General features: G+C 39.2%; 1 protein-coding gene across 1 annotated transcript in view; it reads right to left on the reverse strand.

The window, feature by feature from the left end:
• Positions 1-2,760, reverse strand: part of elmo1 (engulfment and cell motility 1 (ced-12 homolog, C. elegans)) — a gene marked incomplete in the record, with an annotated part of 88,357 nt that extends 85,597 nt beyond the window's left edge. The window contains 1 exon segment of the mRNA XM_046059017.1: positions 2,562-2,760.
• Positions 2,761-13,749: the final 10,989 nt, after the last annotated feature.

Consider the following 13,749-nt stretch of genomic DNA (forward strand, 5'->3'; position numbering starts at 1 on the left):
ACACAAGTATGTCACTGCAATAAGGTGAGAAGTTAAACCACTGGAGGTCAGAAAAAAAATTTTTTAAAGGGGGGGCATTAAGTTACTCTTTAAGTCCAGGTAGACCTTTGGAGTGTAGAACTCATTAAGGCTGAAGGATTTGGGGAAAAATTCTAATTGAGATTTTTCTGCCAGATATTGCAATTACGATTCAATTTGTGATTTTTTTAATTGAAGTTTTGTAAAAGTTCAATGTTCACTGCCAGTGTATTTTTGACTGAAGCCATGTCAAGCAGCACAGAGCAGATGAACCAGGAAGGAAGTCAGACACAGAACAGCATAGAGAATACGGTCAATTTTCAAAATAAAACATCTTTTGCAGATTCCCGATCATACATCAACAATAAACCCACTCTGACTGGTGAGTAGGACCGTTACAAGAGGCGCATGGCGCCTGTGATTGGCGAACATATCTGTCACACAAGGAAGACAACGGAATGAATCTATAACTGTATGACTGTTTAAAACCGTTCAGATGGCTGTATTATTAAACTACATTTTAAACGCCGTCTTCACGATACACTCATCGTGTTCTTTCAAATCCCAATTTCGATTTGAAAATGATTAATCGTTCAGCCCTAGAACTCATGTAGAACTTGTCTGATGTACCCCCCTCAGATGATCTCAAGCACTGCCTCATCAACACCACCCATCATGTTCTAAATGTGTTGATTGCAAACGATATTAAACTGGATATTAGTTCTATTAATAATATAAAAGTGTATATAATAATGGATGTTAGTGGATGAAATTTCAGTGTTAAGGTTGGTTTGGTTAAGTTTGCATTTGTACTGCTAACACTGGCAGAAGCTTAACGTTTCAACCATATATCAATACTTTTAGCTATCTTTTTCAATGGTTGGCTAGTTTTCACAGACTTATAACCGCAACATTGTTCAGGTGTTACAAGTGACTCAATAAGTGGACATTTCTTTTGATTTTTCAAACCGTAAAATTCTATTTTGTAATATAATATAATTAGTTGTGCTACTCCAAAATCTTTCCACTTACCCTCTGGCAATTGCAGAAGTACCCCCTGGAGTACAGGTACTCCTGGTTGGGAATTGCTAATGTAGAATATAAAAACAAAAACAAAACATGGTTCCAAGAGTTAAACATGACAGAAAGAGTACACTGAACTAAGTATCTTAAAAATGCCCAATCCCTCACCAACACACATACAAACAAACACACACACACACCCCACACACACACACACACACACACACACACACACGCACACACACACACACACACCCCAACACCCGGCCCACAGGAAAAGCTGTTGGCTCTAAGACAAAGGCCTGACAAAACAGCTACAAATAAGGGAAGAAGACAAAAGGAAAAAGGAGGAAGGCGGGGGTCACAGTTTAGAAATATGGCTTCTAGATTCAACCAAAGGAGGAAGTGCCAGGCTCTAAGAGACTTTACACGCATTTATATCCAAACAATATACCAAGAAAACACTTGGACCAAAAAGTGTTCCTCCCACAAACAAACAAAGCATCAAATGAGGATATGTTTTTTAATGAATTCGGTTTGGCATCCTCTGCAGTTTGGAGATTAGACCGACAAGCATCACAACTTCTCTCTGTGTGACTCGTGTCACAAACCCGCCCTGGTTCTCACTGCTGCAACCAGGATATCCTGTCAAATGTCGGTACCTGCAGCTCGTAACAACTCTAACTCTCAACAGCAGCCCACTGACCTCCTACTGAGACTGTGAGCCAGCTAAGAGGACACCAAGGGGACTCTTGCACTTATATTTTGCACATAATGCATACAGCTAAACTGACTGTGTGTATGTGTCTGGATACATAAATCTGCACACACAGGAGAACAAGTGAAGCATGGAGCTACAGTGTATTGCTGAACAAGTGCAAGCAAAGCCTAAATAGGGTGTTGCGAGCAGAGCAAGCCAGCAATTTGAGGTAAACATGTGAGTCAGAAACAATTAGGAGGCACTTGGATGGTATTCTGTAAACCCAGATAATCAAAACGCTGGAACATTTAGAGATGAGGAGACAAAAAATGAAGACACTAGCCAGAGGAAAAGAAAATACAGGGCGAAATTAGTCCTACAGGCAGACAACTAATCCATAATGTGTACTGTGAAAGAACCAAGTAATATTACCAGGTAATTACTTTCCTGATTTATCAGCTGTGTAAGTTTCCTTTCCAAAATCATAAACTACTGAAACCACATTTCCATCCCCTCCAAACCATGAGGCCACAATGCTCAACTGTCTTAAAACACATCCGTTCTTTGACATTTCCATTCTTCTCTGGGTTGGATGTGGAAAAGCCGCACAGAGTCCCATCTCAAAACAGCCAACAAGCATATACAGTAAGACATTCACTATTCCGGACTGCAAACATCTAACCACAACATTCATGCCCAGCGGTGACACACTGGAGAGGAGAGGAGGCAGGAGAGTGCAGACAACCGCACCCTGAGGCCTTCTGCATCCTGTGTACTATAAAGAAAGAGTAAAAAACACTATGAAGGCGTGGGGACTCACCCGGAAAACTTGACAGGCAACAGGCTTGTTAGTTCTTCTCCAAATCAACCTGCTTCTTGTATAAACAACTGCTTAAAGTAGAGAGAGAAGGCAGCTGTTTTCTAAGCAACCTTAGTATCTGCCTACAAGCAAAGTGCCTTCAGCATCATAAGCCGCAGACAAAGACTTCACAGCAACTTTGTGCAGTGCTTCACCTCAGGCAAAACTGCGACCAAAAGAGTGCAGAGAGAGACAGACTGAAGGAGGAAGTAGGCGTTTGTCAAGAAAAGAGGAAACAGGTCCGCCAGTGAAAAAAGCGGCAAAATTCAAACATAAAATGACTGCCGCGGTTAACTTAAAAAGTTAAGATTCACATGTACAAATCAAGACAAATCATGCATCCAGATCATCCCTAGTAAATTAACACGCACACTTATTGGACACAGCTTCCTGGAGGAACTTGTCGCATTTGCACTTCAGATTTTGTACGAATTAAAAAAACAAGATATAATGTGTCAATTAGTGAGCTTTACCGTTGCTGGCAGGTGGATTTTGGATATGCTTAGCTAAGCTAACTGCCTGTAGCCTTACATTTGAGAATGGTATCAATCTTCTCATCTAACTCTTGGCAAGAAGGTAAATAAGTCTATTTCCTAAAATGTTGAACTATTGCGTTAATGTTTTACAAAGTCTTATTCCGTGTCCCACACTTGTCACAGCAGCAGCTAACCTATGAGAGACGTGACACACACCACATGGGAAAGGACCAAGAGGGAAGTCTCAATATGAAAAAATAAACGCATCAAATCATGTTATCACTTCTACAGTCAAGTTAGATTCAGTGTTGCGTTTAATACTGTTACATGCAATACTGTTCAAAGACGGTCAGAAAATAGTTGATTACCACAAATGCACCACACACTTTCACTTCCCCCCCAATCACCTCTGATGTTAGAGAATCAGAACAGTCCACAATTTATGCCAACAGAGTGAGTCAAAGTTTACACTGTCACAAAAGACCCCTGATTATGAGCTAAGAGCTTAAATGCCCAAATTAAACATTTACTGTTTGAGCAAGGCAATGACATCTTCATTTCAGACTGAGCGCTCAACAGGCCATCTGTATCACACAAAAACAGATGTTTACTCCACCCAGGCTGAGGTCAACTTTGGTTCGTATGAGCCTCATAAATGCAGACATCCAGGACTTTCAATTTTGGACACGAGCTCCTATAGAGCCTTAGAAAGACAAGTATCCAAGTAGGAAAACATTTCAACACAGCAACCAGAGAAACAAAACAAACCCCTATAAAAACCAACAAGCTAATAGAAACATATCATATCCTTATTGAGTTTTTGTTTCGTGCCAAGCTGCAAAAAATAAGAGAAAGTAGACACGGCTGTGTTATGTAGAAGCCAAACCTAAGTGCCATGGAGACCTGAGGAAGTGAAATAGTTTGGAGGACCTTTATCACTCCTTGCTAGACAGCAAAGGATATTCTTGTGATCTACACAAGGAAGTTAGGGGAAACTGAAGTATGCTGAGTCAGAGAGCTCACTGGGAACTCTGCCCAACTCCATGTCACAGCTTTAATAATCTGTCTAAACTATCTCAGCTCCCTTGTGAAACCCTGCCTTTGCGCTCTCTTTCAGCCCCACTGACCCATCCAGGAGGCTTTACCCTGTCGACAACCTTTCAAAATCCCCCTCATTACCCCTTTCTACACTCCCTCCACAGGCTGCTCTTGTCAAAATTTAAACCGTGTGTTTGGGTACAACACTGCCCCCATTTTATCAAAGCCATAGTTCAAGGAGGACTGATCCTGACAAATTCAGAAAATAAATACAGAAATAAATAAATGGTCAATAAATAAATAAGCATCCGATTAAATGCACAAAAAAATAAAGTAAATAAATAAATATAGGCAGTAATTAAATTATACAAGGAGACATAAATGTATGTATTTTAATTAGCTTCTTTACTTATTCACCTTTGTAATAAGTACCTTATTTATTTATTGTCCGTTATAATCTTCAACTTTATTTATTGCTTCTTTTTTCAAATGTATTAATTTATGTGTGTGTGTTAATATTTTTGTCTGTTTTATTCTTCCTTTGTATTTTCTACCCTATTTATTTCCCCAATGGTATTTATTTCTGCCTGTCCTTTTTACATTTCTTTATGCATTTCTGCCTCATTATGCAAATGAGGAAGCGCTGTGTCTCAAGTCGTGAACTTCTCCCCTATTGGTGGACCAGTCAGACGGGAGAGCTGTAGGCCTTCTCTACCTGCACACATCAACAAGCTTGCTCCTCACACAGTCAGATGGCTTCCTTCAGTGCGTTGAGGTGTTTAGCAACTCTATTTGAAGACAATACTACCAGCCACATCTTCCTTCCCTTGTGCCCGTGTGGACGCTATGACAGACAGTGTTTTCAGTTTGCGGCATGCATGGACACAGAACTGCAGTATAGGGAGAAGCACATGGTCAGCTAGCTGCAGCTAGATCTGGAGTGCACTCGTATTCAATTCTGTATGGTAAATTCAGTTTTAATGGTGCAGAGTGAGCTCACAGCTGTGAGCTGAGTTAGAGACTTTTTTCTGTCTGTTTCTCTTTGCAAAGACACATGTTGCAGTCTCAGAGTCTTATCTGAAGAGGGCAATGAAGTCTCAATAGGACGCGATGCAAGCACCACATACAATATAATTTATCAAATTACACAACAGATATATAGTATGAAAATAAGATTAATTGGATTATATTCACAGGAAGTCTAAAACCTGTTACATGTGTCTATTAAAAGTAAAATGCAAAAATGTCAGGGAAATTACTGTAAAAATTAAGTGCTGCAGTTGTACATTGAAATACCTTCCTATCTTTCTGATAGGAAGTCTTCTTGAGGTGGTATAAAACATTTCTCCTTAAATTCTGATTTGAGTTGTGGACAACTATGACCACATGAATTAAAAAATGAAACATTTCACTCTCAGTCAGCTATAACACAAGGCTTGTTCATTAGACTACATGCTGTACAATATTTGTGGACAGATTTTGTCCCAGGATTTATTATGTATTTGTTCTTCTTCATTGCATGATTTAGAATAATAAGTTGAGAAATGGGCCTGTTCTTAGTTCTTCATGCAATGCAGCAGCTAATAAAGCCCATTTAATCCCAAAAATGCTTTTCTTTTAGGCAGGCTGGAGCGGAAAACAACTTGCCTTTCTCAAGTTGTGCATGATGTGTATGAAGGTGGATCAAACGCAGCTAATCTTAAATGTCAAAGTAGAGAGGAGCCAAGTAGGCCTATTTATTTTCATTCATTACACAAGATGAATACACTGTGCTGACAGTTGTAAAAAATCTTGAATGTTTTCCACTTGTGATAATTATACAGTAATATTAGGGATGTGAGCTGTATTAAAAGTACCCACTGTTATCCCATGCTCTAACACACAGTAACGATAAAATGTGTGCTCTGTCCCATTCTTCCTCTATATCTACACATAAACAACAAGCCATCAAAGGGGATATATAAAAGGAATTTATTTTATTATTTGGGGATTATTTTCTTTGTTGCTCTCCTCCTCCTGCTGCTTCTTCTTCTTCTCTGACGAATATGTTTATGTTCTCCACAAGGCTCCTCCTTTCTTCTGTGCAAGATATAAAAGTACAGTAACTAGCCTATTTAAGTTCAGTTAAGTTTACTTTAAATTGACTCCACCACCACACATAAAACATGGCTTAATAGCAATCACATTTAACAGAAGCATAAAATTCTTCTTAATGGTAACTGTCAAGATTGTTAGTCACCACCACTAGCTTAAGAGCTTTAGCCTATATGATATTAACACTATATAAATTAGCCTAGCGGCTAACGGACTTTTACTCTCCTCATAGCTTAACAAATTACATGTACTATTCATAATATTTCTTACTCACCGCTGGTTAAGTCACTGCATCTCTCGACACAACCCCACGGTTGAATTTTCATCCTGAATGGCGTTTTTGTTGAAACAGCAGCTGATAACAGCAGAGCAAGGAGCTGCTCCTTGTAGGAGCATTTACCGTAAATACTCGAATAGGAGTGCACTCAAAATTTAGCTGCGGCTAACAGACCATGTGGCTCTCAGAAACAACAACATTTCTGTGTCCGTATAAGTCGCTATATGAACACACTGTCAGAGCGTCCACACGTAAAGTGAAGGAAGACATGGCTGGTAGTATTGTCTTCAAATACAGTTTCTAAACACCTCAGCGCACTGAAGGAAGCCATCTGACTCTGTGAGGTGCAAGCTTGTTGATGTGTGCAGGTAGAGAAGGCCTAGAGCTCTCCCGTCTGACTGGTCCACCAATAGGGGAGAAGCTCACCCGTTGAGACACATGGTGCGTTCCATTTGACACGGGAAGTCGGAATTTCTGAGTTCCCAGTTGGAACTTTCAACTGGAACGGGGCGTTCCCCTGAAGTCGGATTTCCGACTCGGGAAGTCGGGAGAACCGCACTACCCCGACTTCGTGATCCAAGATGGCTGTCGGAGTATCAACAGTTAGTGAAAGCTGTAGTTTATACTATTTATTAGCACTTCTGTGTACTTGTGACTCATATAAATGTTCGTAATCAAAGTGCGGTCCAACAGCTGTCTGTGGACGTGTTGCTACAGTGTTTAGTGTGAGTAAATATCGCACAATGCATTTTTTTAAGCTAACCTGGCTAGTTGTAAACAACAGCTGGCCGGGCAAGGTTTTCCGACTTGTTAACTGGAACGCCCTCAACTCGGGTGTGATGTCATTCCCAGCTCCGACCTCCAACTTCGAGGTAAATGGAACGTGGCAACAGCCCTTCCTCATTTGCATAATGAGGCAGAAATGGTAAAAAAGGTAAAAAAAGGACAGGCAGAAATAAATACCATTGGGGAAATAAATAGGGTAGAAAATGCAACGGAAGAATAAAACAGACATAAATATTAAAAACACACACATAAATAAATACATTTAAAAAATAAGTAATTAATAAATAAAGTTGAAGATTAAAATGGACAATAAACAAATAAGGTAATTATTACAAAGATGAATAAGTAAAGAAGCTAATTAAAATAGATATTTACATTTATGTCTCCTTGAATAATTTAATTACTGCCTACATTTATTTATTTACTTTATTTTTTTGTGCATTTAATTGGATGCTTATTTATTTATTGAGCATTTATTTATTTCTGTATTAATTTCTGAATTTGTCAGGATGAGTCCTCCATACAAGCCTGCCAAAAAATTTATATATAATAAACAAAGATGTAAAGTGAAATTCTGCAGCCAAACCAATGCACTGAGAAATGTGAAGCAAAAGGATTGTATTTAATTATATCCTAGTGATATGTTTGGAACACACTGATCACACAGATATACAGTGTATAAGTGAATTACAGTATGTTGTACCACGTTTCTAGATTTTTTTGCAGTAAATACTTGTCTGTTCGTCATCATAGATGTTAGAGAGTTCAAGATGACCTCAGTTTTGGTTCTCCATGAACAAGGATCAAACAATTAGGGGGGCGGAAAGGTGATCAAAGAGCAACAGATTGGAGTTCGGTCAGTGTTAACCTGACTTAAAATGTCTGCTGTGTGTTGTTCCAGTCAGGAGCTCTTCAGCCTTAGTATGCAAGGCTGGTTGAGTGGAAGCAGTTTTTGAAAGACAAATGTTAGACATAATTACCACTAACAAACAGAAAGGCTTAAGTTTTTGAAAATCAGATATCATTGACTGGCAAAACAGGGAATCTTGCATGTTAGAGTAGCAGTGATTTGGAGGAGATTGTTTTATTTACAAGGCATGAAATATTCAGATTTGTGCAGCTGTATAACCATAGTGTAAACTTAAACCTCAAAAAGGTAGTCGCAATTCTGGAGAAATCCAATGACCATGATATAGAGCAAAGAAAGACACAGAAAGTAATGGAACTAACGTTAGCTAAGTTGTGGGTCAGCAAACTGTCGCTGCAGTTGCTGCTGCAAAGCAAACATGCAGAGAGGACGAGAAACTCTGCAGCTACTATGGCTAACATCACACCAACAGCATATCGTGGCATACGGGGAAAGTATGCTGAATGTCCATGGGCAAGTAATTTAACGTTACATGACACACAAATCATGGCTGGAATAATGTTGTGCGGCTCAGTGTAAGCCACTTCCAATTTACAAAGCCAGGGCTGTGTAGCCTACAAACACCAGATTTATTTTCAGTGCACACACAGTGCAGAGAGCTAGCGGACCATGAGGAGATATTCTCTGAATTTGACAAATAAACATGTACTTGATAAGAATCACATACCCCATCTTTAAGTATGGCTTTATCACTCATGTCTGTCAAATATGAAGCTACAGCCATCAGAGTTTAGAAAAAGCTTAGCACTGAGCACAGGGAAAAACAGCTAGCCTGGCTCCCAGTCTAGTGCTTAATTTTTTATTTTTTTTTAAACTGATAGGTAAACAATAATTTCCTGTCTCCCTTCTCAGTTAGAAACCATTTGAAACATGTTATCAACACTATTATCAGTCAGCTGTGGCTCTGACCCTGGCCCACATTACTACCAGTTGCTTGTAATGTTGGTGATTCAGAAATTTGAGCTTATGGTTACACTCATAACACACTAGAAACGTCGAAAATATAAATGCAGATGTTGAATAATAATAGACCGGTGTTGACGTCAGCCATTTGTTTAGTGTTTTATAACCCTTTTTCTTATGCACAGATTTTCTTTCCCATTTTTCAAAACATAAAACGAATACAAGCAAGCAGACGTAAGTCTGCTTGCAGAGGTTGTCAGGCAAAGATAATTCCACAACACATCAGGGGTTCATCTGTTATTCAAAACCACATCCAAATGTATTCCACTTCAAGAGTGGAAACATTCTTTACTTGTAATCATCAAACTCCAGCAGTTATGATCCATGCATTTCGACTGTCGGCAACAGAAAACTGGGCCATGTTTTAGTTTCTGCACATCACCTTGCAAAACAATACCTCACAAGTATATGATCACACAATATCCTACTGCCCAAAACAACACAAGCACTCTGTAAACAGAACGGTAAGTATCTCCTTTGGCCTTGATCATCAAACAACTGACTGTGGCTGGCTGCTAAGGTAACATATGCTTGTTGTCTTTATTCAAATGAATAACCACAAGATATTAGCCTGTAGAAATACAGAGGTGACTGGAGAGAGCCAGACTTCCGTCTGAGGAGGAAGTCTGAATGACCTGTAATGCCTTTATCATCGACTAATTTCAGCAGACCATTCCTCCATCAACTTGCAGTTAGGAGACCAGGTCAACACCATCAACACGTGCATGCTGGTCAGAGAGTCTGCAAACCATCAAAACATACAGTAAAGCATGATAACACTAAAATCCTCACGCCATCTGTGCTTAAGTCATCAAAGCACCAGCACAGTGCATTAAAAACATACTCAGAACATCAACCATGTGGAACTATTCCTTGTCCTCCCAGTCTGTAATACAACAAGAAAAAAAAAATTCTCTCTTATTTTCCTCGGGAGGACATTCTTAAACCCATGTCATCTCTAAATGGAAGATGAAAAAAAGGAAAAGTTAGGTTTTTAGAAATTGATTCCCATATGTCAACTTACAGTGTAGAGTAACAATAATAATGGACATGCTAAACTGTTGGTCTTCCTGCAACATTTTGTTTGTTTAGGCTGCAAACATGCTAATAAATAGGAGCAAAGCTTAACTGCATGTTTACTTTCACAAATATTACTTCTATTCAGGGGTTAAATGAATATAATTTTGGCAAGAATGCTTGCTCGCTTTCTTGTTTCTCACTCTTCACGTTATGAGAATAGTGAGTGATACCGTGCTCATGTTTACACGGTAAATACGCTGCTGAAGCTAGCTAGCCACTTAGCTAAGCATAGCATAAAGACTGTAAACAGATAGTGCTGCTCTCTCCAAAGGTTTGCCTTCCAGCATCTCTAAAGCTCCTTAATTTGTCATTTCTTACAACTTGTCGTTTTTACATCTCAGTGTTTTGATGAACTGAATAAAAAACTGTTTCCAGTTTTTATGCTAAGCTAATCTAACCATCTGCTGCCTCTTGCTGCATATTTAATGTACAGATGTCAGAGTGGTATCGATCTTCTTATAATGGTATTTCCTAAAATAGCAAACTATTCCTTTAATTTATGATGTTAATAACGCAAAGAAGGTAAAGGTATTAAAAAACAAAAACTCGACTGGCCCGAGAACACATGAAGTGCAATAACTACAAGTGATGTGACAAAGTGAGGGAGAGCACAACGAAGTAATCACTGATCAGAAATTCAGTCAATCCTGATCACTAATAAAGATGTTCTCATCTCATTGTCAACATCATGAGTGATGATGACTGAATGAATTTTTATTTATATCTATTATGTGTTTACAGCGACCAACATCAGAGTTTCAAAACGCAGAGCAGGGAGCAGACTTACATGGTGACACATTGTTCGTTGTTGAGGTTCGTCACTGTTCCCTGATCAATCTCAACTCATGGTATTTTGGGATATCTAAGTGCTTATGAAACATTACCTGTACCATTAAAATATGTGTGTATATTTTAATCCTCTGCACTTACAGCTTGTGTATTCAAGAGCGTTATGTAAGCCAACTGTTACACGTGTTGTTTTTTCCTCCATTGCCTCGCTAACTGAAACACAATAGGCTATGTGCTCTGTTCAACAACAATCTCTTTTCTCTTTAGATTTAAAAATAACATGCCCCCCACCTTACATAACTCAATATCAGTCAGCATCAAGGTCGGCAGTGAGAGCTTAAAAACAGAAAAGAGGCGCACAATTAGGTGTTTACCCTGGAAGCCTTTTTACTGCCAGTTAGGAAAAGAGAATATGTGTGTGTGTGTGTGTGTGTGTGTGTGTGTGTGTGTGTGTGTGTGTTTCCGCGGGCGTAGTGAGTCACTGACGGTGTGTCCGCGGGCGTAGTGAGTCACTGACGGTGTGACCTTCTGCTCTGAGGCTTCTCAGTCCTGTTGGAAGCAGCCGATCCAGGTCAAACACCCACTCTCCATAGTGCATTCTGTCCAGATATAGGAGGATTAAGTTATGGATATGCCGTCTAATTCCTTGATGTATTTTAACGTCATTCCCAACTCGCAAATTCCTGCAGCAACAGGAAACACAAACATTGCAGGGATTGTTGGATTGTTGGATTCTAACTGTGATGACAGCAGCCAATGTACAATACTGTGCGCATGCTGATTCATGCAATCAGCAAATAGACAGTATCTATTTTAGTGGTAAGCGGGCTGAGATAGGAATAAGGATTTGCTACATCGCCAGTACAGCTAGAGTTACCATGAAAGGCACCGCAAACACCACTCCAGATCCATTCTGATTTTCTCCAGGCTTTTACAGACCCCATGATTGAATTCTGAGGCTGATAGCAGCCCTTTCTAAACCTTAAATTACCTCAGCTAGAGATGCGGGTTAGGGAGATAAGAATGTCAGCTATGCAATGTGTGTCCCCAGAAGACTCTGCAGTGGCTGGTCTGGCTGCAGGCCTGTGGGGTCTTTGGTGTAATCAACTTACAGCTGGACTATTAGGAACAAAGCTGGAAAGACGGGTCTAGATGCTTAAAGGAACAGACTAGAATCTGTGTCACAATACTCAAAACAGCAGTAGTGTATGGATCTAATCACAAAGAGTTTCAGCTGATAAAAGTAAAAAAAAGTCTAGTAGTCTGAAACCTTTTATGTTCTCTAAGAACATTCTGAATATTACAATGCAGCAGACTATGTTTTTCAAAAGAGTGGAATATGTAGCAAATAATTAATCACACATCAAACAAAAGGGTATCAAATAGTTTGACATTTTGGGACAATATGCTTAGCTTTTTTGCCGAGAGTTTGATGAAAAGATCAATACCAATCTCATATCTGTTTGTTCAATGTAAGGCTACAGGCAGTAGCTGGTTAGCTTCACAGAAAGACTGCAAACAGGAGGAAACAGCTGGTTCTGTCCAAAGGGTAACAAAATCAAAACCAACCCCTCTTAAACACACTTAATTAACATATTTAATCTCATTTGTTTAATCTGTGTGTGAAACAAATTGACAGGCAACCAACAGATGACTCCAGGAAGTCAACGCACCCAGCCAAGAAATAGACTTTCAAGTAACTCCCATGAAACCACAACTTGTTGTTCTTACACTTTAGTTTTTGTATGGATTAACAAATTATATGTATTTAGCAAACTGTAGAGATGCTGACAGGTGGATTTTGTTACCTTGGGACAGAGTGAGGCTAGCTGTTTCCCTTATTTTCATGTTTTTATGCTAAGCTATGCAAACCTACTGCTGTCTGTGTCCTTATATTGAAAGGTCAAATATGAGAATGATATTGATCTTATCATCCAACTCTGTGCACGAAAGTGAACAAGCAAATTTTACCAAAATGTCAAACTACTGTTTTGATCTCAGCCATTGTTCCTTAACATCACATTTTGTATTTAGTCAAAGCTCATTCTAGTGCAACAATGATTTCAAACTCTCATAAATTACCAAATTAGGTGGCAAACAGTTGGCAAAACAAATTATGGACTATGAATATTTTCCAGATCTTTGACAAACCACTCTGAACTCTTGTACTGCAGGATTTTACATATATGAATATTGTATCTTCATATATTCTCTATAGCAAACTAAAATTGAGCCTAAAAATTAAAGTACTATCTCTTAATAATTCCATATAGGAGATACAAAAGATTAAAGAGTGGTAAGAAAGAAAGACACATCCTTTCCCGTCTTTGCCATCAAAAACAAAGTTTAGGTCCCCTTTTTTTTCAAACGACTGCTAAAAGCTGGTGCGAGCTCAAGAGAGTCAAAAGAAACGCAACAAAAGTGTGCCTTGTTTGCAACGACATAACAGTTTGTTATGTAGAAAAACAACACATCAAAGTGCAGTTCTTCAAAAGCAGTAGAGAGTGAGGGGAGGATCGGGGAATGATCTGACCAGAGCTTCCCCCTGACTGATCATTGCAATGATTGGAGCCTCTGGGGCCACACTTCAAGAAACAAACCATCCTGAAAAAGTTCACTAGACCCCTGTGTGTGTGTGTGTGTGTGTGTGTGTGTGTGTGTGTGTGTGTGTGTGTGTGTGTGTGTGTGTGTGTGTGTGTGTGTGTGTGTGTGTGTGAG

Source organism: Micropterus dolomieu, linkage group LG09 (assembly GCF_021292245.1).
Source record: "Micropterus dolomieu isolate WLL.071019.BEF.003 ecotype Adirondacks linkage group LG09, ASM2129224v1, whole genome shotgun sequence".
In the NCBI taxonomy this organism is placed as follows: Eukaryota; Metazoa; Chordata; class Actinopteri; order Centrarchiformes; family Centrarchidae; genus Micropterus; species Micropterus dolomieu.